General features: G+C 37.4%; 1 pseudogene; it reads left to right on the top strand.

Annotated features, from left to right (window-relative positions):
• Nucleotides 1–3863: 3863 nt before the first annotated feature.
• LOC133102270 (nucleolin-like) overlaps nucleotides 3864–27258 on the top strand; it is a 52844-nt pseudogene continuing 29449 nt past the window's right edge.

Below are 27258 nucleotides of genomic sequence, written 5' to 3' on the forward strand. Positions count from 1 at the left end.
TTAATAAAACTTAATGTACCTTAATATATGATTGACAAATAAAAATTGTATATGTTTAAGTGTCCAATACAATGTTTTGATATACATATAAACTGTGAAATAGTTACCACAATCAACCAGTTAAAATATCCATCACCTCACCTGCTCACATAGTTACCTTGTGTGTGTACCTTGTGTGTATTGTACATTAGGTCTCCAAAACTTATTCATCTTGTGACTAAAAGTATGTACCCATTGACAAGCATCTCCTTATTTCCCCCACCCATGGCCCATGGTAACCAACATTCTATTCTCTGTTACTATGAGTTCAACACTTTTTAGATTCCACATGTAAGTGAGAATATGAAGTACTTGCCTTTGTGTCTGGTTTATTTCACTTAGCATGATGTCCTCCAGATTCATCTGTGTTGTTGCAAAGAGCAGGGTTTCCTTCTTTTTTAAAGAATTGTGTTGAATTGTGTTCCATTGCATAATTATACCACAATTCTTTATGCATTCATCCACTGACAATTAGGTTGTATATATCTCAACTACTTAATAATATTACAATAAACAAAGAAGTGCAAATATCTCTTTAAAATAGTGTTTTTTCCCCTTTGGATAAATACCCAGAAGTGGAATTTCTGGGTCATATGGTAGTTCTATTTTTAATTTGGGGGGGGAGATCCTCCATACTGTTTTCCATAGTGCTTGAATTAATTTACAGTCCCACCAACAGTGCACAGAGTTCCCATTTTTCCACATCCTTGGTTTTCTTGTCTTTTTGATAATAGCCGTTCTAACAGGAGTGAGGTAATATATCCTCGTGGGTTTGATTTGCATTTCCCTGATGATTAGTGATGTTGAACATATTTTCATGTACCTGTTGGCCATCTGTATGTTTTCTTTGGAAAAATGTCTATTCAGATTCTCTGCCCATTTTTAAATTGTATTTTGTTTTGCTATTGAGTTGCATGAGTTCTTTATATATTTTGAATGTTAACCCCTTATCAGATATATGATTTGCAAATATTTTCTCCCCTTCAGTATGTTGCTGAAAATGAAAAATTGTGTTGATGATTTCCTTTGCTGTGCAGAAACTTTTTAGTTTGATATATTCCAATTTGTTTATATTTGCTCTTGTTGCCTTTGCTTCTGGTGCCAAATCAAAAAATTATTGCTAAGACCAATGACAAGACTTCCCCCTACAATTGCCTCTGAGAGTTTTAGAGTTTCAGGTCTTACATTTAAGTTTTTTAAAAATACATTTATTTATTTATTTTTGGCTGCATTGGGTCTTCATTGCTGCGAGTGGAGGCTACTCTTCATTGCGGTGCATGGGCTTCTTATTGCGATGGCTTCTCTTGTTGCAGAGCAAGGGCTCTAGGCACATGGGCTCAGTAGTTGCAGCACACGGTCTCAGTAGTTGCAGCTCATGGGCTTCAGAGCATGGGCTCAGTAGTTGTGACGCATGGGCATGTGGGATGTTCCTGAACCAGGGATTGAACCTGTGTCTCCTGAATTGGCAGGTGGATTCTTAACCACTGGACCACCAGGGAAGTCCTACATTTGAGTTTCTAATCCATTTTGAGTTGATCTTCTTGTGAAATAAATGTCCAATTTCATTCTAGTTTGTTCTTTATATCTTTATATCTGAGTCTGTTTCTTTTTTATGTTCACTAATTTGTTTTATTTTTTATATTCCACATATAAGTGATATAATACAGTATTTATCTTTCTCTGACTTATTTCACTTAGCATAATACCCTCCAAGTTCAACTATGTTGTTGCAAATGGAAAAATCTCATTTTTTTGTGTGTGGCTGAGTAGTATGCCATTGTATATATGTAGCACATTTTCTTCATACATTTGTTTGTTGATGGACACTTAGGTTGCTTCCATATCTTGACAATTGTAATTAATGCTGCTATGAATATTGGGATGCATGTTATCTTTTCAAATTAGCATTTTTGTTTTTTTGGATATACACTCAGGAGTGGAATTGCTGGGTCATATGGTAGTTCTATTTTTAATTTTTTGAGAAACCTCCATACTGTTTTCCACAGTGGCTATACCAATTTACATACATACCAACAGTGTGCTAGGGTTCCCTTTTCTCCACATCATTGCCAACATTTGTTATTTGTGGGGTTTTTTTGATGATAACCATTCAGACTGGTGTAAGGTGATAGCTTATTGTGATTTTGATTTACATTTCTCTGATGATTGTTGAGATTTTTTTCATGTGCCTGTTGGCCACCTGTATGTCTTCTTTGGAAAAATGATTATTCAGACCTTGGTGTTTTGTTTTTTTTTTTTTGAACCCCACAACATTGGCACCAAGTCACAGGATTTAAAATGTGAAAGGCATCATCTAGTTCAAATTCCACCTTTTAATCTTGGCTCATTTTTAATTTTTTTTTTTTTGATACTGAGTGGTAAGAGTTCTTTTTATATTTTGTGTATTAACCCCTTATCTGTCATATCATTTACAAATATTTTTTCCTAATCAGTGTTTTCATTTTCTTGGTGGTTTACTTTTCTGTGCAAAAGCTTTCAAGTTTAATTATGTCCCATTTGTTTATTTTTGCTGTTGTTTCCTTTACCTGGAAGACAGATCCAAAAAATATTGCTATGATTCATATCAAAGAGTGTTCTGCCTATTTTTTTTCCAGAGCTTTTATTGTCTCTTGTCTTACATTTAGGTCTTTAATCTATTTTGACTTTATTTTTGTATATGGTGTGAGGAAATGTTATAATTTTATTGTTTTACATCTAACTGTCCATTTTCCCCAGCACCACTTATTGAGGAGACTGTCTTTACCACATTGAATGTTCTTGCCTCCTTCTTCATAGATTAAGTGAGCATAAAAGCATGAGTTTATTTCTGGGCTTTTTATTCTGTTCCGTTGATTGATGTGTCTGTTTTTGTGCCACCATCATACTATTTTGATGACTGTAGCTTTGTGGTACAGTCTGCAGTCAGAGAGCATGATACCTTCAGCTTTGTTCTTTTATCACAAGATTGTTTTGGCTATTTGGGGTCTTTTGTGGTTCCATATAAATTTCAGAATTATTTGTTATAGTTCTATGAAAAATGTCATGTGTATTTAGATAGGGACTGCATTAAATCTTTAGATTGCTTTAGGTAATATGGACATTATAACAATATTAATAATTCCAATCCATGAACATGGGATATCTTTTCATTTCTTTGTATCATCTTAAATTTCCTTCATAAATGTTTTAGAGAATTCAGAGTATAGTTCTTTCACCTCCTTGGTTAAGTTTATTCCTATGCATTTTGTTCTTCTTGATGTGGTTTTAAACGGGATTGTTTTCTTCATTTCCGTTTCTGATGCTTTAGTATTAGTGTATAGAAAAGCAACAAATTTCAGTATATTAATGTTGTTTCCTGAAACTTTTTGTAATAGTTTTTAATGGAGATTTTAGAGTTTTCCATATATAGTATCATGTCATTTGCAAATAGTGACAGTTTTTTCTTCTCTTCTAATTTGACAGTGGCTTTGGTGAGAGAACTCGATCTGAATGAGCATTGGTCATGTCTTCCCCCTAGGTGTGCTTGTAGCTATCATATTTGTGGGTGGTGGAGCTGGAGATGGAGGAGCTAGAGCCAAGGCCAGGTGTGAGCTGTGGCTTCTCTTATGCTCAATGGCTGTCACCACCCTATTGGGGTTGGAGGTGTGTCTCAAGGTGCTGGAACAGAAGCCCTGAGGGCTGAATCTGAGCTGGCTCCATTTCACGTGTGTGCTCTCTTCCCTTCCAGCTTGGCACCTTTGCCCCAAAGGGAAGCAGCACTGAAGCAAGAGTGTCTGTAACAAGTGCCTGGTGTGGGCTGGGTTGTGTACTGTAACAGTTCCAGCATGCCAGTCAGAGCTCCAGACAGCTCCCGATTCACTGTCTCCAAGATTGCCAGCAATGGCTGCCCTCACCCCATTCAGAAGCAATTCCAGGTACAAGCCAGGTCTGTCCCTCCCAAGTGTGCACTCTCTTCAGCAGCAGGCTTTGCCTTAGTGAGGAGCTGCCCCAGAGCCAGAGGGGCCAAGGTGTGTGCACAGTGCAGGCCGGGGTACATGCCAGGATGGTCAGATGAAACTGGCCAGAGCTCTGGGCCATTTCAATCTGCCTCCTCTGCTTTGTTCCCAAGAGGAAGCGATCATGTACATGGTCTTCACTAGCAGAGTCTCATTTTTTATGCCCTCCTATACATCCCACTTGTTTTCAGACCAGATGAAGGGACTTGCCTTCCCAGGGTTCGATCCTAGGGCTCGGATGCGCTATATGTGGTTCGGATTTCTTACTCCCCAGGGAGGAACTCCAAGCCCCCGATATTTCCCTTTTCTTTTGTGTTTCCTTCTAGGGGTACAGGTCTCGACATTTTTGCTTTTCCTTCCTTCCTACCTGACTCCATGTGAATCTTTCTTTGTAGTCTTGGTTGTAGAAGAGTCTTTCTGCCCATGTCCAGTTTGTTTTCAGTGAGAATTACTCTGCATGTAGATGTATTTTTGATGTGTTCAGGGAGGGAGGTGAGCTCAGCATCCTCCTACTTCACCATCTTCATCTCTTCCCTCTTTGTTCTTTACATAGGCACTTACTGCTATAAATTTCCCTCTTAGAATTTCATTTGCTGCATCCCATAAGTTTTTCTGATAAGTTTCCATTCTGTTGTTTCAAAATATTTTTTTTTACCTTTTGATTTCTTCTTGAACTCATTGGTTTTTCAGGAGCATGATGTTTAATTTAACATATTTGTGAATTTTCTAATTTTTATCTTTTTACTGATTTCTACTTTTATTGTTTTCTTACCACCAAGAGATGTGAGAAATCTCTCCCTCTGCTTTACAAATTTTCAATCTTGACTTTTGACTTCCATCTTTGTGCAGCTTCAAAATTTACTAAACATCCAACAGTGCACACCAGCTACATGCTTGAGACCCCAAGTTTTTTTTTTTTTAACATCTTTATTGGAGTATAATTGCTTTACAATGGTGTGTTACTTTCTGCTTTATAACAAAGTGAATCAGTTATACATATACATATATCCCCATATCTCTTCCCTCTTGCGTCTCCCTCCCTCCCACTCTCCCTATCCCACCCCTCTAGGCGGTCACAAAGCACCGAGCTGATCTCCCTGTGCTATGCAGCTGCTTCCAACTAGTTATCTATTTTACATTTGGTAGTGTATACATGTCCATGCCACCCTCTCACTTTGTCCCAGCTTACCCTTCCCCCTCCCCATATCCTCAAGTCCATTCTCTAGTAGGTCTGTGCCTTTATTCTCATCTTGCTCCTAGGTTCGTCATGATCATTTTTTTTTCTCTTAGATTCCAGATATATGTGGTAGCATACGGTATTTGTTTTTCTCTTTCTGACTTACTTCACTCTGTATGACCGACTCTAGGTCCATCCACCTCACTACAAATAACTCAATTTCATTTCTCTTTATGGTTGAGTAATATTCCATTGTATATATGTGCCACATCTTCTTTATCCATTCATCTGTTGATGGACACTTAAGTTGCTTCCATGTCCTTGCTATTGTAAATAGAGCTGCAATGAACATTGTGGTATGTGACTCTTTTTGAATTATGGTTTTCTCAGGATATATGCCCAGTAGTGGGATTGCTGGGTCGTATGGTAGTTCTATTTTTAGTTTTTTAAGGAACCTCCATACTGTTCTCCATAGTGGCTGTATTAATTTACATTCCCACCAACAGTGCAAGAGGGTTCCCTTTTCTCCACACCCTCTCCAGCATTTATTGTTTTTAGATTTTTTAATGATGGCCATTCTGACCGGTGTGAGGTGATGTCTCATTGTAGTTTTGATTTGCATTTCTCTAATGATTAATGATGTTGAGCATCCTTTCATGTGTTTGTTGGCAATCTGTGTATCTTCTTTGGAGAAATGTCTATTTAGGTCTTCTGCCCATTTTTGGATTGGGTTGTTAGTTTTTTTGATATTGAGCTGCATGAACTGCTTGTAAATTTTGGAGATTAATCCTTTGTCAGTTACTTCATTTGCAAATATTTTCTCCAATTCTGAGGGTTGTCTTTTGGTCTTGTTTATGGTTTCCTTTGCTGTGCAAAAAGCTTTTAAGTTTCATTAGGTCCCATTTGTTTATTTTTGCTTTTATTTCCATTCCTCTAGGAGGTGGGTCAAAAAGGATCTTGCTGTGATTTATGTCATGGGGTGTTCTGCCCATGTTTTCCTCTAACAGTTTAATAGTGTCTGGCCTTACATTTAGGTCTTTAATCCATTTTGAGTTTATTTTTGTGTATGGTGTTAGGGAGTGTTCTAATTTCATTCTTTTACATGTAGCTGTCCAGGTTTCCCAGCACCACTTATTGAAGAGGCTGTCTTTTCTCCACTGTATATTCTTGGCTCCTTTATCAAAGATAAGTTGACCATATGTGCATGGGTTTATCTCTCGGCTTTCTATCCTGTTCCACTGATCTATATTTCTGTTTTTGTGCCAGTACCATACTGTCTTGATTACTGTAGATTTCTAATATAGTCTGAAGCCAGTGAGATTGATTCCTACAGCTCCGTTTTTCTTTCTCAAGATTGTTTTGGCTATTCGGGGTCTTTTGTGTTTCCATACAAATTGTGAGATTTTTTTGTTCTAGTCCTGTGAAAAATGTCAATGGTAGTTTGATAGGGATTGCATTGAATCTGTAGATTGCTTTGGGTAGTATAGTCATTTTCACAATGTTGATTCTTCCAATCCAAGAATATGGTATATCTCTCCATCTGTTTGTATCATCTTTAATTCTTTCAGGAGTGTCTTATAATTTTCTGCATACAGTCTTTTGTCTCCTTAGGTAGGTTTATTCCTAGGTATTTTATTCTTTTTGTTGCAGTGGTAAAAGGGAGTGTTTTCTTCATTTCACTTTCAGATTTTTCATCATTAGTGAATAGGAATGCAAGGGATTTCTGTGCATTAACTTTGTATCCTGCTACTTTACCAAATTCATTGATTAGCTCTATCAGTTTTCTGGTAGCATCTTTAGGATTCCCTATGTATAGTATCATGTCATCTGCAAAGAGTGACAGCTTTACTTCTTCTTTTCTGATTTGAATTCCTTTTATTTCTTTTTCTTCTCTGATTGCTGTGGCTAAAACTTCCAAAACTATGTTGATTAATAGTGGTGAAAGGGGGCAACCTTGTCTTGCTCCTGATCTTAGTGGAAACGGTTTCAGTTTTTCACCATTGAGGATGATGTTTGCTGTGGGTTTGTCATATATGGCCTTTATTATGTTGAGGTAAGTTCCCTCTATGCCTACTTTCTGGAGAGTTTTTATCATAAATGCATGTTGAATTTTGTCGAAAGCTTTTTCTGCATCTATTGAGATGATCATATGGTTTTTATTCTTCAATTTGTTAATATGGTTTATCACATTGATTGACTTGCGTATATTGAAGAATCCTTAAATTCCTGGGATAAACCCCACTTGATCATGTTGTATGATCCTTTTAATGTGCTGTTGGATTCTGTTTGCCAGTATTTTGTTGAGGATTTTTGCATCTATGTTCATCAGTGATATTGGCCTGTAGTTTTCTTTCTTTGTGACATCTTTGTCTGGTTTTGGTGTCAGGGTGATGGTGGCCTCGTAGAATGAGTTTGGGAGTGTTACTCCCTCTGCTATATTTTGGAAGAGTTTGAGAGGGATAGGTGTTAGCTCTTCTCTAAATGTTTGATAGAATTCGCTATCACTGTGTCCATCAGGATGATACAGGATAATCTTCCCTTCTCAAAATTCTTAGCAGAGTCATATTTGCCTTTTGACATGTGAGGTAACATATTCAGTTTCTCAAGATTAGAAGGTTGATGTCTTTGGGTGGCCTCTGCTCTAATTAACACATGCACCTAATTTGGGGGCATAAATTTCAATCCCTGAGTCCTACAGGATTTTGAATTTTTAAATTTAAAACTTTCTTTTCCCCGCTTAAGCTATTGTTTATTTCTGAGATGGTAAATCCCAGACTGACCATTTTTCTTAGTATTTCTGCTGTGACCTTCCTTCCTTTAGGCAGAAAAGGCAGAATGCCTTAGATTCTTGAAGATCCATGGAGTACAATGGGAATGGGAATTGGACACAACTCTTGATACCTCCACTGTAATTCCATTTTTTTTCGTGCTGTAATCTCCTAATCTTCTCTCCAAACGTCCATTCTTTACCATATATAAAGAGAAGTAGAAGTACTTCTCCAGGACAGTGTTAATTAAACTAACAGAATCATAGAGCAGGAGACTTCTGTTACGTATTAAACAAAATGAAGAGAAAGAATGCTTTCCTCAAAAGGTGACATCTGGGGTACAGTATCTGAGGAGAATAAACCTGAAGGGCAACAAAACCTCATTATCTAGCTTTTTCTGATAACATACTTAAACAACTTTATGTTTGAAGCATAACTTTGATAGTTGATGTTCCCTTGTTTGCAGTACTACTGGTTAACAGACTCTTGCTTATGCTTTAACATGCACAGCTGGTTAAGATGCAATGATTCTTATAATTAATCTAACAAGTATATCTGTAATTCTCCTTTTTAGTGTAAAAGTCACTCTCTGGAAGAATTTTCTTTTTCTTTTTTTTAGTAAAACAAACTCTTTTGTGCAAAAGTGAAAATAAAAATTTGACACCTTTGCATAATCAAATAATCTAAAAAGATTGCTTTTGAATGCCTTTGGGGGAAATCAACTGTGTAAGACTGTATAGAAAAGACATATTTTAAGCCTGCTGGAGATTGTTGAATTTGGCACAAAGACAGAGAAGTGTAAAGTCGGTGGTTTATTATCCTGTAATCCTTGGAGCTCTGAGGATTTCATGGAAGGGCCCCAGAGACTGCTGCAAAGTGTAAAAGGGCCAAAGAGGCAAGTCTTCAGCCAGAGTGCTCTGTTTTATCTGATTTATGTGTTGGTTCTGGATACCTTTTGATTGAACAAAGGCTTTTATTCGGCTAAACAATTGGATACGAATTGCATCAAATAACATGACCTAAATCCTGGTCAGTGGGAAGCAGGGCCAGGACTAAATCCTACTCATTTCTTTCTTTCACTTAAGTCCCTTCAGTGGCTCCCTGTCAACTTCAAGATAAAATATATACTCTTTCACCATGGTATTCATATTCTTACTGACCTGACTCTTGTCTATTTCTTTAGTCTATTTCTTGCTTTGCAGTCTTCTAAATCCCTGAAGACTCTCCACAAGTTATGTTTTATACCTAGAGTGTCCTAATACCTGGCAATCTTCATAATCTTTGAGATTCTTTACTTCCTACTTCCTTGATTACCACAGTAAGGTTGAGGGCCCTCTTCTATACTCCCATAGAATGCGTTACATACTCTATTATGGGGCTTAAATAATGTATTTCAAGTGTTGGTTTGTTTTTCTCACCCAACTAAACTGTTCATAGTATGCATTCTAAAGATTTCATCTCTGGATGTCTAGTGCCTGGCATAGGTATTGGGCCACTTTGATAGTTAAATAGGCAAATCTCAATTTCTTTCTTTCTCCTCTATACCATGCTATGCAGAAATATTCCTGGGGCATGAGGAATTAGGATGGTTACCTGAGCCAGCACTTAGAGATACTCTGCAGCGCCGGCAGCTGGATTCAGGAGCAATACCAGGGAGGAAAGAATGATTCCAGCTGGCATTAAATAGACTCTATAAAGACACTTATTTAATTAATTAAATAATTAAGCTCATATCTGTTAACTATCTTCTATATAGCCCCAGGCACTATTCTAAGTGAAATACTGTGGATACAGCAGTGAAACATAGAGACAAAATATTTACCTTGAAGCTTCCATTCCAGTGAGGATGAGATAGGTAATCAGCAATTACATAAAATGTCAGGGAGTAATAAAACTTCTGAAGGAAATTAAAGCAGGGTGAGGGAAATAGAGAGTAAATAAGAAAGGAAATTGCTCTTTTATAGAGCAATATTTAAAAAAGGCCTCCCAAAAAGGTGAGGGGTGAGAACTGAATAAGTTCAGAGGAAAGTAAGATTGAGCCATGCTGGTATTTGTGGGAAGATGCTCCAGGCAGGAGGAGGTCAAGTTCAAAGGCCCTGAGGCAGAAGCATCCTTCTTGTGTTGAAGAAGAGGAAGGAAACAGGGTCAATGTGGCTGCAACATAGTAGAGAAATGAAGCAGGGAGGAGATGAGGTCAGACAGGCCATAGAATTGATCTGATAAGTCAGGGTAAGAATTTTAGTTCTTATTCTGGGTGTGGTGGAAAAATCATTGTATCATTTTGTCTAGAGTTTTGATCTCATCTGATTTGAGTGTTTAGGGGATCTCTGTATGAGAGTAGAATACAGGGAAGCAGAGGTAAGAAGCTATTGAAATAATGCAGGTAAGAGATGTTGGTGATCTAAATCAGAGTAGGAGTCATGGAGGCAGTGAGAAGTGGTTGAATTCTAAATACATTTAGAAGGTATAGCTGACTTGAGGTTGGATTGGATGTAGAGTATGAGAGAAGGGAGGAGACAAGTATGACCCTTGACCAATTGGAAGAACTGGTCATAATTTCCAATACTAAAGTGAGGAAGAGTTTTAGAGGAGCAGATTTTGGGGGGAAATCAAGATATTCTAGATATGTTGTTTGAGATGAGTATTAGAAATCCAAGTGGAGATGTGAAAAATGCAGTTGAATATTTAACACTTGGATTTACAGGGACATTCAGGCAGGAGTGATAAAGTTGGAAGTCATCAGAGTATAGAGAGCATTTACTGCCATGACTGGATGAGATCACTCTAAGAGTAAGTGTCAAAAGAAGTTCCAAGGCCTGAGCCCTGGAGACACTTTATTGTTCAGGAGTCAGGAAGATAAAGAGGAATCAGCAAAAGAGATTGAGAAGAAGCCAGTGGGAAAAACCAGAAACAGTAATGTCCCAGATGGAAAATGAAATACATTTTCTAGAAGGAGGAAGTTGATCAACCATGTTAAAAGTTGTTACATCACATAAAATGAGAACTGAGAATTATTCATTGGGTTTGGCAACTTGAGGTTAATTGGTGAGATAGTAGGGAAAAAGCTTCACTGGAGTGGATTCAAGAGAGAGTTGAAAAGAAATTAGATCCTGAGAAGTTTTTCTATAAAATTTGGTGACTTGAGGGGAACATGGGGTAAAGTGATTTATTTTATTTTATTTTTTTGTAATTTAAGTCAAGAGATACTGTAGCAGATATTTAACTCAGTCTACAGATCCTAATAGGCTGCTGGCTGAAGTCTTTGGAACTGTTAACTGGATCTTTGAGGACATAAGATACTGGATAGCTTTCTAAAGATGCCAACCATTGGCACATGTAAACAACATGCCAAGCTGGGCCAGCAGCAGCTGTAGGTGTTATTGAGGCAGTCCTCAGTACCTGCCACTTTTCAAGAACACCATCAAGCAGGTAATCAGTTTCAATCAATGTCGACAAACACTGGACTCAAAAATTAAATCCCACAGACCTTAAATACAGCACACTGGCAGTCTTTGTAGGATTACCTGATATCTTTGGGATTTCTGTTTTTAATAGAAGATTTAAAAGATGATAGTTTGCTTTTTAAAATTAAACTTAGTGTCCAAAAACCTTTTTGAAAAGAAAAGTGTGAAGATTCAACCTTTCCTCTTGGTGAGGAGCACCCGAGGAGAGCCTCCTCATTTTAAATGTAGAAAATGGTCAATTCCTGATGTGTCCCTTTGGGCAAATTTTAATTGTAGTCTCAGAGACTTCTTTTTTCAGTTTATTTTTTATTGAGGTAACATTGGTTGATAACATTGTACAAGTTTCATGAGTACAACATTATATTTCTACTTCTGTGTACACTATAGTGTGCTCACCACAAAGAATTTAGTTTCCATCCATCACCATAGAGTTGATCCCCTTTACCCATTTTGCCTTCCCCCTGCCTCTTCCCCTCTGGTAATCACTATTCTGTCCTCTGTTTCTAAGGGTTTGTTTTTGTTTGGTTTGGTTTGTTCTTTTATTTTGATTGTTTTTTTGTTTGTTTATTCTACTTGTGAGTTAAATCATAAGTTCTTTCTCCATCTGAATTATTTCACTTAGCATAATACCCTTCAGGTCCATCCATGTTGTCACAAAGGGCAAGATTTCTTTTTTTTTTTTTTTTATGGCTGGGGAGTATTTTATTTTGTATGTGTGTGTGTGTGTGTGTGTGTGTACCACATTTTCTTTCTCCATTTATCTGTTAATGGGCACTTAGGTGGTTTCCATATCTTGGTTATTGTAAATAATGCTGAGATAAACATAGAAGATCATGTATCTTTTTGAATTAGTGTTTTCGTATTTTTAGGACAAATACCCAGAAATGGGATAGGTGAATCATATGGTAGATCTTTTCTTGTTTTTTGAGGAATCTCTGTACTATTTCCCATAGTGGCTTCACCAATTGACACATCCAACAACAGTGCATGAGGGTTCCCTTTTCTCCACATCCTCACTAATACTTAGTATTCCTTGCCTTTTTGATAACAGCCATTTTAATGTGTATAAAGTGATATATCATTGTGATTTTGATTTGCATTTCCTAATAATTAGTGATTTTGAGCATGTTTTCATGTGCTTGTTGGCCATCTGCATATCTTCTTTGGAAAAATGTCTATTTAGATTCTCTGCCCACTTTTTAATTGGGCTTTTTGTTTTTTTGTTGTTGAATTGTATGAATTCTTCATATACTTTGGATATTAAACCCTTATTGGATATATCATTTGCAAATATCTTCTCCCATTCAGTAGGTTGTCTTTTCATTTTGTTGACAGTTTCTTTTGTTGTGCAGAAGCTTTTTAGTTTGATGTAGTCCCATTTGTTTATTTTTGCTTTTGTTTCCCTTGCCTGAGGAGACAGACCTGAAAGACATTGCTAAGACCAAAGTCAAAGAGCATACTACCTATGTTTTCTTCTAGGAGTTTTATGGCTTCAGGTCTTACATTTAAGTCTTTAATGCATTTTGAGTTGATTTTTGTGTATGGTGTGAGATAGTCATCTGATTTCTTTTCTTCTTTTCCTTTCTTTCCTTTCCTTTCCTTTCCTTTTCTTTTCTTATGTGGCAGTCCAGTTTTCCCAGCACCATTTACTGAAGAGACTATCCTTTCTCCATTGTATGTTCTTTGCTTCTTTGTCATAAATTAATTGTCCATATATGCATGAGTTTATTTCTGAGCTCTCTATTCTGTTCCATTGATCTACGTATCTGTTTTTCTGCCAATATCATGCTGTTTTGAATACTATGGCTTTTAATTAATTAATTTATTTATGGCTGCGTTGGGTCTTCGTTGCTGTGCATGGGCTTTCTCTAGTTGTGGTGAGTGGGGGCTACTCTTCATTACTGTGCACGGGTTTCTCATTGCAGTGGCTTCTCTTGTTGTGGAGCACAGGCTCTAGGTGCGAAGGCTTCAGTAGTTGTGGTGCATGGGCTTAGTTGCTCTGCAGCATGTGGGCTCTTCCCAGACCAGGGCTCAAACCCATGTCCCCTGCTTTGGCAGGTGGATTCTTAACCGCTCTACCACCAGCGAAGCCCTTAATGTATTGTTGTACTCAGTTTGCTAACATTTTGTTGAAGATTTTTGGGTCTATGTTAATTAGAGATATTGGCCTGTAATTTTCTTTTTGTGTGTTGTCTTTGTCTGGTTTTAGTATTAGGGTGATGTTGGCCTTGTAAAATGAGTTAGGAAGCATTCCCTCCTCTTCAGTATTTTTGGAAGAGTTTGAGAAGAACAGGTATTAAATTTTATTTGAATGTTCGGTAGAATTCACCTATGAAGCTGTCTTGTCCTGGACTTTTTTGGAGGGGGGAGGTTTTTGGTTACCATTTCAACCTCTGTACCAGTGATTGGTTTATTCAGATTTTTTTACTTCTTCATGATTCAGTCTTGGAAGGTTTTATGATTCTAAGAATTTGTCGATTTCTTCCAGGTTATCCAAATAGTTGGCATATAACTGTTCATAATATTCTCTTATAATCCTTTGTATTTCTGTGGTATCCATTATTATTTCTCTTCTTTTGTTTCTGATTTTATCAGAAACATGTCTCTTTTTTTCTGAGTCTAGTGAAAGGTTTATCAATTTTGTTTGTCTTTTCAAAGAACCAGCTTTTAGTTTCATTGATCTTTCCTATTGTCTTTTAGTTTCTATTTTATTTACTTCTACTCTGACCTTTATTATTTCCTTCTTTCTGCTAACTGTAGGCTTCATTTGTTCTTTTTCTAGTTCTCTTAGATGTAAGGTTAGATTGTTTATTTGAAAATTTTCTTTTTTTCTTGAGTTGGGGCTGTATAACTGTAATCTTCCTTCTTAGTAAATCTTTTGCTGAATCCCACAGATTTTGGCATGTTGTATTTTCACTTTCATTTGTTTTCAAGTAAGCTGTGATCTCTCCTTTGATTTCTTCACTGACCCAATAGTTGTTCATTAGCATGTTGTTCAGCCTCCACATTTTTGTGATTTTTCAGCTTTCTTCAAATAGTTTATTTCTAGTTTCATACCATTGTGACCAGAAAAGATGCTTGATATGATTTCAGTCTTCTAAAATTTATTGGGACTTGTTTTTTTCCCAACAGATGGTCTCTCCTTGAGAAAGTTCCATGTGCACTTGAGAAGAATGCGTATCCTGTTGCATTTGGATGGAATGTTCTGTACAAATCTATCAAATCCTTCTGGTCTAATATTTTATTTAAGGCCACTCTTTCCTTGTTGACTTTCTGTCTGAATGACCTCTCTGTTAATGTAAATGAGGTGTTAAATTCCCCTACTATTATTTTGTTGTTGTAAAAATTTCTCCCTTTTGTCCTGTCAGTAATTGTTTACATATTTTGGTGTTCCTATGTTAGGTGCTCCTATGTATATTAATAATTGTTATGTCTTCTTGATTTGTTGTCCCCTTTATCATTATATACTGTCCATCTTTGCTCTTTTACCTTTTTGGCTTCAAGTCTATTTTGTCTGATATGAGTATGGCTACACCCTCTTTATTTTGGCTGCCATTTTCTTGGAGTATCATCTTCCATCCCTTCACTCTGAGCCTATGTTTGTTTTTAGAGCTGAGGTGAGTGTCCTGAAGTCAGAATGTAGTTGGGTCTTATTTTTCAATCCATCCAGCCACTCTGTGTCTTTTGATTGATGAATTACATTTATTTAAATTTAGGGTGATTATTGATAAATGAGGACTTAGTATTGCTATTTTATCTTTTGTTTTCTGGTTGCTCTATGTCTCCATTGTTTCTTTTTCTCTGTGTTTCTGTCTACCATTTTGGGTGGTTTTCTATGATGTTTTTCTCAGTTTCCTCTTTTTCTATGTTTCACGTCTCTGCTCTAGATTTATGTTTTGTGGTTACCATTAGGTTTGAAAATAACTTCTCATAGGTAAAATAGTCTTTTTTCTACTGATTGTGTCTTATCTTTGTTTACCTATATGGATTCCATCCTTTTTCTCTTTCTCTTTTGTGTTTTTCTTGTCTCAAATGATGCATTTTTATGTTTGAGGTCATTACCAAATTGAAGTAGCTATAGTTATTTTTTCTGTTTTTTTTTCCCTTTAACCTTTATGTTATAATAAAGTGTTTAAAACCTACTCTAATACGGAGTTTCAATTTTCTTATTCTGTCTGTCTATTTATCACCTTAAAGTTTTGTGTACTTTTGCCTTTTTGTGTTTGGTAGAAGAACTCCTTTCAACATTTCTTGTAAGTCAAGTCTAGTGGTGATGAACTCTCTCATGCTTTGTTTGTCTGGGAAAGTCTTTATGTCTTCTTCATATCTGAATGATAATTTTGTTGGATAGAGTGTTCTTGGGTGACAGTTTTTCTCTCAGTATTTTGAGAATGTCTTTCCACTGTCTCCTGGCCTATAGAATTTCTGCTGGGAAATCTGCTGATAGCCTAATGGGAATTCTTTTGTAGGTTACCATCCTTTTTTCCCTGCTGCCTTTAAAATTCTTTGTCATTGACTTTTGACAATTCTAATATAATCTGCCTCAGAGAAGGTCTTTTTGCATTGAGGTAATTAGGTGTTCCCTTAGCTTCATGAATTTGTATACCCAGTTCCTTCTCCAGGTTTGGGAAGTTCTCAGCTATTATTCATTTAAATAAACTCTTTTTTTCCCTTCTCCCTCTCTTTTTCCCTAAGATACCCATTACTCAAATGTTGCCCTTCCTAAAAGAGCTGAATAGCTCTCATAGAATTTCCTCACTTTTCTATGTCTTGATTCTGTTTACTCTTCTACTTGTATTATTTCTATTTTTCTATCTTTGATCTTGCTAATTCTCTCTTCTATGAGGTCTTCTCTCTTTATAATGCTTTCTAATGTATTATTGTCTAGGTTATTGAGTTCTTCAGTTCCAGAATTTCTTTTTTTTAAATAAATTTATTATTTCATTTATTTATTTTTGGCTGCTTTGGGTCTTCATTGCTGCACGTGGGCTTTCTTCAGTTGTGGTTTGCTGTGGTGCACAGGCTTCCCATTGCATTGGCTTCTCTCATTGCAGAGCATGGGCTCTAGGTGAGCGGGCTTCAGTAGTTGTGGCACACGGGCTCAGTAGTGACTCGTAGGCTCTAGAGTGCAGGCTCAGTAGTTGTGGCACAAGGGCTTAGTTGCTTCCCAGACCAGGGCTCAAACCTGTGTCCCCTGCATTGGCAGGCAGATTCTTAACCACTGCGCACCAGAAAAGCCCCAGAATTTCTGTTTCGTTCTTTTTTAGAGTTTCATTCTCTTTGGTAAAGTATTCCTTCTGTTTATTAATTTTATTCCTGAGCTCAAATTCAAAGGCAATTGAATTGCCTTTCTGACTTTTCTTGCAGATCATTGTTTCTTTATGACAGCTATTTTGAATTCTCTATCAGTTAGATTTCAATCTTCTGTGACTTTAACTTTGGTTTCTGGAGAATAGTCATTTTCTTTTTGTGGTACAGGGTTACTAAGTTTCTTTATGGTGCTTGGTAAGTTGTTTCACTGCTGGCTAACTTGATGTAATGGTCACCTTTCTACTTGATTCTAATGATTTGATGTTAGAAATTAGAGGCATTTCATTTGTTTTACTCTAGGTGGCGCTGTATCACAAGTTTTTGGTTTCTCTTGCCTAAGCTGCCTCTGGTGATATTTGAGAGTCAGCACTTTCCACTCTCCGCTGCCTCTGTCAAAGCTGTTGCCCTGTGGTTTCTTGTGCCTCTGGGGTCATTGATGCCTTGCTACTGCCAGTGTTGCTCGATCATCACCTGGGGCACTGGCACGGTGAGCTCTTCCTGTGCCTCCAGGATCCCCTGAATCGCAAGCTCCACCCCTGGAGGGAGGGAGTAGGTGAGGGGGGAGCTGTGGTTGCCCCAGCTCCTCTGCAGTGGCCTATGTGGTAAGGTTTTCAGGCTCCACCACTGAGAGTGGGGGGGGGCAGGGACCCCAGAGTCATGGGCACCTCAGTGGCTGGAGAGATGGGGTCCCAGGCCCCACTGCTATTGCTATCCAGTTACCTGTGGCTATGGGTGCTGCTGTGTCTGGAAGGCTGGAGTCATGTGCGTCATCTCTCTGCTGTGACCAGGTTCTCTGGGGCTGTGGACTCAGCTGCCATAGCTGGAGGCCAGGATCAAAGGAACTGCTTCCACTGTTCCCCTAGTTCTACCTCTTTTATGTTTTCCAGGCCACCCACCTTTACATGTACAGATTTATGGAATTCTCTGGCATCCTGATGTGTTGGGCAGGAGCACCTTTGATGCTTTGCTGGTTGTAGGTAGAAGGGGAGAGACAAAGCAAGTGTCTCACTTTGCCGTGCTACTGACATCACTCGCTCAGAGACTTCTATGCCTGCCTGCCTTCTCTTGTTCTTTTCATCTTTCCACTGTACTGTTATTTTGGCCTCTTTCTCTTTGTTACACCAACATCTCATTCTTCCCTTTTGCCTGTGTGATTCACCTGTTTGACACCTCACCCAGCTCTCCCTGCTCTTAACTCACATTGACTCTCTGATTTCCTTCTCTAAACCAAGTGGGAACCTGGGGTGCCAGTCTTCGTTTCGGAGCGTGAACCTTGAACTCCTAATAACTTCTTTGGGATTTCTGAGTTGGTCATGCAGTCCAGATCCAGGAGATAAAGACAGGACAATGCAAAAGGGCCCAGAGCCATGGAGACAGGATGTGGGAAGTAGGAAGACAGTACTCTAAGGAACTTCCTGATCCCACAGGGCTACAGAGCAACTCTTCTGAACATGGCTCCCAAAGCCTGCTCTTAGGGTTTAAAAGAACACGTCCTATATATCAGACTGCCGATTTAATATCTCCACTTGAATGTCCAATAGATCACCTCAACTCATAATTTCCAAAACCAAACTGGTCTCTTTTTACTCTCCAAACCTACTTCACCTGAAGCTTCTTTCATTTCATTTAATAGCACTACATACTTCTAGTTTAGGCAAATACTGTGGAGTTATATTTGAGTGCTAATTCTCACCCTACATTCAATATGTCAGGAAATTCTCATTGAATTTATCATCAGAATATATCCAGAATTTGTCTACATCTTACCACCTCCACTACAACCACCAAGGTGAGAACCACCATCATCTCCTGCTTGGATTACTGCAGAAAAGCTCTATTGTGTCTTCTTGATTTTACTATGGGCCCCTTAGAATCTATTCTCAATAGAGCAGCCAGAGTGATTGCTTGAAAATATAACTTAATTTTTGTCAGTTCTTCTACATAAAATTCTGCAAGGTTTCTCATTTTTAGTAGAGAGCAATTCTGTAAATATATATTTGGGCTACTGAATCATCTGGGCTAGTTGTTCAAATGAAAACTACTGGGTCATACCCAGCAATCTCCCAAAGGTTTTCTATGCATAAGAAGAAAAACCTAGGAAAATTTCAAGGAGGAGATAAGACTTAGATGATGGACTGAATCTGCATCAGGAAAAAAGTGGAAGAGGATGAAGAGCTTCTGCACTTTAGAGGAAGCCAACGGGCTGTTGTTTATAACTTTCCTACAGGTACCATCAGGTAGATATGTATGTGCTGGGCAGTCCCAATCTATCCACCATATGGTTGGATTTGAGACCCCGTAATGGCTGTGGATTTGTCAAACCAGACTGTCAGCCAAACTGTACCTCCACGACATTGACAAGTGCTATCCATGATGCAGACCATCAGTATACCTGTAGTTCCGTGTAGGCATTCTTGCTCAGTCCCATACAGGGGCAAAACACACTGCTAAGGTTGTGGTCCCCTTGGCCTTGAGGACTTGGAGGCCCAATATGGCCCCTGCTCCAACAAGCCCACTGACTGGTCACTTCACATTTTATTATCAACTGAATAAGAACCAAAGCCTATTTATCCTCCTCCTGTTATAATTTCAAGAAAAAAATGTTTTATAAACACGTGGTATTTATAGGTAGCATACCATACATGATTTAAATTGTATAATTTGTAAATGATAGATATTGCAATATGGTGTATATAGTTCAAACTATTGGGTAGACTTGATATTATTTTTATTTCCTTAGCATTAGAGAATATAGAGATCAGAAATGTTATGAAAGTTTCTTCCCTTCCTTCTATTTCTTTTTCAAATTTTTTTAAAGAAAATGAAAACTATTATATTTTTGGCTATTACACATTCTCTAGTTTTATTTAGATTTCCCACCACCATAATTCACATGAGCAGCACACGTTGCTCTGAATGTCAGGGAAATGAAACTTCTGAATGTTGTTCATAAAGTAGTTGAAAGTCTTTTGACAAGAGACACCCCTCAGAGAAAATTGTGTGCTCCTTTCCCTTGAAAATGACTCCCAAAGAATGCTGACATTAATGTACACCAAGACCCATTAACAAGGTTCCCAACTGAGGATTCTTTAGAATAAACCTAATTAACGTATGTGGTGTGGCTGGATGTAGAAATTGTCACTATTAAATAAATGTAGGTAGAAACAATTTTTCTTGGCTACATTTTGAAGTGATTTTCAAATGATTAACTTAAGGAGAAATTTGTTTCATCAGTAGAACAATTCTATAAAGGAATACTTCAAACATTTAACTCCTAAGTTAATAACTTCCTAAAGTTTTAAAGGCTACATATTATTATAATGTCACAGTAAATAAGGAATGTGTATGTCATAGTAAGGCCTCATGTAGAATGTTGGTTGTGTATTTAGGAATATCCTTCCCAGTGCTATTTGAAATACTTAGCTTAATTCTATTACTATTTATTCAACAGTATTTCATTTAATATAATTTTTTTGTGAATTAGAGAATTTTTAAAAAATTCTAAACTAAATTAGTAGTATAATATAAGCATTTTTTTTCTAAATAAAGTTTGCACTCAGTGAATTAAATAATACCTAATTTGTTTTTCTGTAACTCTGTACATAATGAATATTCCAAATAACTAGAGATTGTCTTGATTTCTCTGTAGATTCTGGAAGCTTACTTTACTTGAGAGTTTTCTCTCCACTCATTGTAAAAGCTTTCACTTTGGAGGGAAATGACCTTTTTTACTGTAAACTATAAGATATACCAATATATTAAAAAGGAATGTTATTATAGATTTATGAGGGTAAGTCAGATGCAAAAAATTAAAAGTCATAGTAGTCTAATGATTACACATAAAACCAAAGCAGGCTATTCACCTATTCTTCATCTTGTCTTCACAACTGATTGAGTATCAGCTACCTAGAAATAGTGGTTCTGCTTCACAGTGAATAATTATCTTAACCAACAACGTGTTAACTCCAGTGGATCAAGGGCAGATGGATAGATACAATCACCTTGCTTTCTAGGATCAGACTCTGGGTGGAACATCTTAAAGAAAGACCAACGTCAAAACAAGGGCATTTCACTTCCTTCCTCATCTGACTTTACAGAGCAGTATGACTTCTTATTCCCATGGCTATGTCACATTCTGAAATCTATTAAAACCATAACAATAAACTCCTAAAATTTCATGTCAGAAGCATAGCATCTAAGGCTTAGTGATGAAAATTTAAAAGGGGTGGCTTGTGTGTTAAAATAACAATAACAAAACTTGGCATCACTTCTCACTCCTTCTTGTAGGAACTGTTTCAAAGAAATTCTTGTTTAAAGGAAATACACATTGTAGAAGCTAAATAATAAATGTGGTATGAATAAATAGGATTAAGGTTAATTAGGACTGGGGAAGTTTTCTGAGCATAAAAACAACTGTGAAGGGAAGAACATAGTTTTGAGCGCCAGGAGATCTAGGCCCTAGCTAACTAACCAGCCCTGCCTTACTAACCTGCTGTGTGTCCTAGAGATTCTCACATCAATCTCTGGGCCGAGATGGCTTAAAAAATTCTTTCTAAGTGTATTATTTTGGCGATTCTAAATATTTTAGAAAACAATTTTCATATCTAGCAAGATATTTGTATGTACAAACAAATAAGGTTTATAGATGTTTAGCTTTTCCCTGCATCAAATGATTTTTTTCAGTTATAATCATGGAGAAGGGGGAACCCAATCACCAAAGAATTGCTAAAGTGACTGCCCACGAAGCAATTTTGCAAATGTCTGAATGATATATTGCATAAAAGACCTATAAGCAATTAATAGAGAACTTATTAAAGAGTGAATTTTTAAGTTCAAACACCAAAATATTCCTTTAAAATAAACATATGTACATGTAATAGAAAAAAAGCTGCTTGATGTTAATATGTCAAATTAGCTTTCAGTACTAACTAATTGGAGGAAAGCATGGAAATCATCCTTGGGAAAGATGGAAAAAGCTAACTCATTTACTGGAACTGAGAAAAAGTTCTTGATAATATTTATTTTCAGATAAACAATTGAATAGTTGTTTAAGAATTCATATGTTATTTAAAAATCCACAGGATATTTGCCAAATCATCAACATTTTTCCAACTTTCGGTCTTTTATACTTCCATTTTCTGCTGTAATTTCTAAACCTGATGGCCTGAAGTATGATTTAATAGAAGAGTAGATGAAGCACAGTGTAGTCCAGACCATGATTCTGAGAAGAAACGTAGTCCTGAATATATAGAGAACACTATTTGTTGCTACTAAGAGAGAGAATTACTAAAACATAATATCCATTTGCCTCTGTTATGTATTTTTATTTTTTAATTATTATTTTCTTCTTATGAAGTTAATTAGCGATTGTTAACAAATATAAACATCTTAGAAATATTTATCGTAAAAAGTGAGAGGCCCCTATAATCTCAACTCCTGGAGAAATCTAGCAGATTAGCAGCCTTCTGTACTTGCCTCCTAGAACTTTCCCCTATGAATATATTAATGTATGCAGTATATTACTTGATCATTTATATGTTGGGCCATGGGGAGAGGTGACAGATAATTGTGCTGGATAGCTGAACAAATCTGAGTAGTTCTTAAAATTCAATGCATATAACATCAGCAAAAAACAGGTAATTATAGGTTATGTTTAAAGTACTTTAATGTTAATAATAACGTGCTCTAAATGGTGCAAGATGTGGCCTGAGTTGGAAGGTCTAAGATAGTCTCACATCAATAGTGAGATAGTTCAAATCAATAGCATAAATTCTTTCTAAATGTGGGACATGAATGCTTTACACCATAGCATCTTAGAAATGGAAGACACCCCAGTGCTCTTCTAAAGCCTAGGCCAACAGGTTTGATTCACTGACCAGGCCAGAGAGCAGGTTCAGCACAGCTCAGGCCAGTTCAGTCGATTGTCCTGTGAAAAATGAGATGAGATTCTAGAAATTGAATATATAAAGATGATACAAACTCTATCCTTTCCCTTGATAAGAGACAGGCATATTAACCGTTAAATGAAAAGCAAAATAGAGTTATGATGAAAGCAGGAAAGGCTTGTTGTGGGATTAAAGAATTAAAACCTGGCTCTAGCTTTGGGATACAAGGAGCTGATGCTCAGGAAAGATCCCTTAGTGATACAGGAAGGAAGGGGGCAGAGCACAGTCACTCAAAGAATGGCACAACCATTAAGAAGAACAGGATACCACAAAAACCGGTTAGAACTTACTAGGCCCAAGATGGTGGATGAGTTGACTTCCAGTTGACCTTGAGCCTCATTATATGCTCATCAGCATCTAAATGACACACTCACAGGTGCCAGGACAGTTCTGATGAGGTCGACCATAAAAGGCCAATAATTGGGCAGTGGCCCAATCCCTGGAAAACCCCACCCCTTCTCCAAGATAGTTAGAATACCCCTCCTACTCATTAGCCTATGAAATTACCCAGCTCATAAAGACTAACCACCGGCACACCTCCTGTCATTCCCACTTTTCTAGATATGACCCCATGCCCTCTGGCCTCTCACCTTCTGAGAGGGCCTACACTCTGCCTATGGAACCTGCTTTCACTTTACTGTGGCTCGCTCTTGAATCCTTTCCTGCATGAAGCCAAGGACTCTCACTTGGCGGCCCATCCCAGGGACTCACTCAAGACCTGGGACGTGACCATCCTCTCACGCCCCTTTTTCCCTACAACATTAGGAGAACTGGCACCTGCGTTGGACCCTGAAGTACTAACAGGAAGTGCAGAAGCCAGGGAGGGAAGGACAGGCAGTGAATATGGGCCACAGGAAAGCCTGAAACAGAATCATGCATTGGCAATTCCGTGTATCTGAACTATAAGCAATAGTTCAACTATGTATCTGAACTATGAAATGCAAAGTAAAGAGGTTGGACAATGGGCTTGAGTAGCAGCAAGGGCTGTGGCCGGCCAGCCTACCATGCTGATGGGCCTGGATGATGTTCTGTGGTGACATGGAAGCCTTGGGGGGCTTTCATCTTGCAGATTTATACTTCAGGTATCTTACTTTGGGGGCAATAAATAGAAAGTACCCCATGCTTAAAGTTTTCCTTCAGTCTGGGGTAGTATCCTCTGCAGTGGTTTCCCTTCTCCCTTTTGCTGCAGTCCATGAAAGGTGCCCAGCATGAAGGGGATTTAGGCTGCTTTCTGACAAAGTGCTAATTCCTGTCCTTGAAGAGGTGCAGTGTTTTTGTTAGGTGCTTTTATTTGTCTTTGTACAAGTGGAAATTCTTTCATATCACCAAACTTTCTTTCTTTTTTTCAAAGTTGCTTTTATTCTTTACTGATATAATGACACACAGAAGGCAGATAGATGAAGGAGTAAATACTGTTTCCTAATCAACTATCTCAGGACAACAGTGCAGCTATGACATCAGTGTTTGGAATGAAAAATCTCCTTAATCAGGAAAACAGAGTGACTTTTTCTGTTTTTATGATGGTAATGTCTGAGAGGCATCATGTTTCTTTTTCAAAACTCTGATTTCTAGATTCTTTTCCAAAAGTGAAGTCTGTTTTTTTCTGTCTTTTTTTTTTAGTTTTGAAACTTAAAAAATATCCTCAAAGCATTGTTAGTATTTCATGAATGTGTGTGTGTGTGTTAGAGACAGGGGACTTTCTTTTAACAACACCAACATGACAATATTGTTGGTTGAACATTGAGTACTATATATGTGGAAAGAAATTACGATATTAATGCCATTTGCTGGCAGTGACTTGTAAATGTGAGAGAAAGCAAACTTTAAAATAAAGATATCATTGTATATCTATCATCTTGAAATACACACTCAGGATGTGGATTCTAAGTCATAGTCATCTTATAGGTAAAGAGGTAGAATGGGGAATTGGAATTTTTATCTCCCTAATATGAGGAGAGAAATAAGATAAAAAAATAATGTGTTCACTCTCTTCTGAAGTACCTATTCATTTAAGAACGCCTAATCTATTTTCTACCCAGTAGAGAGCAGTAAAAGCCCATGATGCTCTCATAAAATCTACACCTCAGAATCACAGGCACATGACCATTGGTACTCTCATCCGGGTTCTAGCTGAGTAAGGGCCGTCTAGGACACTGGCCTCGTGTACTTTCCTATATGTCACATTCCTTCTCATACTTGTTCTTAATATTAAGTAAAACATTTATATATCAATTTATATGGATGTTTATTTGGATACAAATGAAGACATGGGTCAAGCTTGTGGTCAATTAGCATGCTTTAAAGATCTGTAGGTACACAAAGTATGGTGTTGGAAGAAGTTGTAGACACAGGGGAAACTCACAGCATGAAGGTAGGATAAACTTAGGATTCCTGAAAGAATACCCTAAGTGCCACTAGTTAGGCAAGCCTCATAATTACCAGCAACTAATATGTGACGTTCTTATGGCAATATTAGTGAAATACAGGGATTTTGACTGGTAGACAAACTGAGGAAAAATTAAACTAAAATCACCAACAGAAGGTGTTGTGAAGGGATACATATGTGGGGTTCACCAGACTCCATCTTCGTTACCTTTCCCTTGTTCTTTCAGTGTTTCCAGAGGGGATTAAAATATGGAGGGATGCTATCTAGTTATACAGATAGAAAGTACATCTTATCATCTTTTTTTTCTTAGTTATCTGTGGTTTTGATTTGTATTGTAAAAAACCTTTGAGTGTAGACATTTTGGGCTTTTCAGACGTGTGTTCCCAGAAAACAGTTCTGAAGGAGATACTTTTGAAAATGCAGATACTGTAGTAGTTTCTGTTTAGCCTCATTGACAGAAACCAATATACAACTGAGTAAGTAACTGGAAATAAAGAATTAGATGTATTAGGAAAGTGTCAGAATAAAGACTTTTAGTATATATATATATATATTTTTTTTTCTGGGCACTGAAAAATATGTTCATCTTTCCTTTTTAGAAAAATAATGTGCACCAAGGGTAGGTTCAGAGAGTATGGTAAAACGTCATCTACATTTGTGCATCAATGACATTATTGATTCATCATCAATAAGGCATAGAATTTAAGGTTTTTTTTTCTGGTAGTGATGCTGTCACAAGATGCTACATTCCTAGATTTGGCCATCCTTACAACCACAGTCATACACTTTAATTGGTAACAAGAGTTAGGTGTGCAATTTGTGGCAGTGGAGCAGACTGGAACTAACTACCCAACATGTGGTAAGCTTGAATGTCACCCTGATCAGCTCTACTCTTGCCAGCTGAGCTAGTGTATCACAGCAACCATTGTTAAGAATTATTTAATCACCACTAGTAACAACTTCTTGTACTTTCTTTAAGTGTAAGCATCTACTGAGGTTCAAAATTTTGTCACTGAGGAATTAACAATGTTTGAATTTGGCTGTAATGTTTTTCTCAACATGTCAATATTCCTCAACAAATGAAATAAGAACTATTTTTTGAGTAAGCCTGCATCTTTTTCCATCTATTATGAGATTTACTAAAACTTTCATTTCAATGGTCAGTATGTATTAATCAAAAACAATTTTACTTTTTAAAATTATAATTTAGTCTTACCCTAGGTTGATTAGTAACCAAATAGTTTTATTTTAGAAAAACAATACAGAGATACACACTATCATGTCTCTTTGTGTTTACACTTGAATGAGACAATGTAGTATAGCCAGAAGAACTTGGACTTCAGAGTTAGGAGATTCTGATCCTAATCCTGTAATCTAAAGTCCTATGCTCTTAATACACCATACTTTCCTCTGCACGAATAAGAAACCGTGGTCAGTATGTGTAGAAATAGGGCAAATTGGATCCTAAGTATCAGTGGAGACAAGGGGTGGCTTTGGTGACTTTTAGCTCTTCGTCATCCCCATCATTTCCATTAGCCCTTCAACCTACTCTTTGATTAAATAATGAATATTTTTGCCTGGCTTTGTTTAACATGCTATACACATGAAGCCTTAAAATAAGTCCTCTAGCCCCTTCTTCCAATCAGATAACTGCTCTAAGCCATTTCTACAGAGACATAATTCTGAGGATAAAAGTGATGATAGAGTTCAAGAGGCAAGGCCATGTTCCAAACCTCAGTTGTGGTTTAGAGTCAAGCTCTAGGGGCCACCATCCCATCTCAGAAGAGGAGGAATGTATGGTCCTGATGTGAAATGACATGGATCTAGGCCAAGTGGGAGCTCTGGGACAGAGATAAGGACTAAAGCCAAAAGACATTTCAAGGAGGCAGGCTGGGTGGATCCAGTGCATATAAGAACATGCAGCACAGTGAGAAGAAAGCATGAAAAGTGATTGCACATTTTCTAGTGTGTGAAGGGGACCGTTTTGTGGAGGAGAAAAATGAATCCAACTGTCGATGTGTTGAGGCTTGAGTGGTCCCATGGTATCTTAGGATGTTCTTTATACATCTTCAGACATGGGTTGAAGTGCAGGTCAGAGATTAAACTGGAGACATAGATTTAAGTGTAGATGAAGCATAATGCTGCTCATCCTTATCTTTTCTCTTACTACTGTA

Source organism: Eubalaena glacialis, chromosome 12 (genome assembly GCF_028564815.1).
Source record: "Eubalaena glacialis isolate mEubGla1 chromosome 12, mEubGla1.1.hap2.+ XY, whole genome shotgun sequence".
Classification (NCBI taxonomy): Eukaryota; Metazoa; Chordata; class Mammalia; order Artiodactyla; family Balaenidae; genus Eubalaena; species Eubalaena glacialis.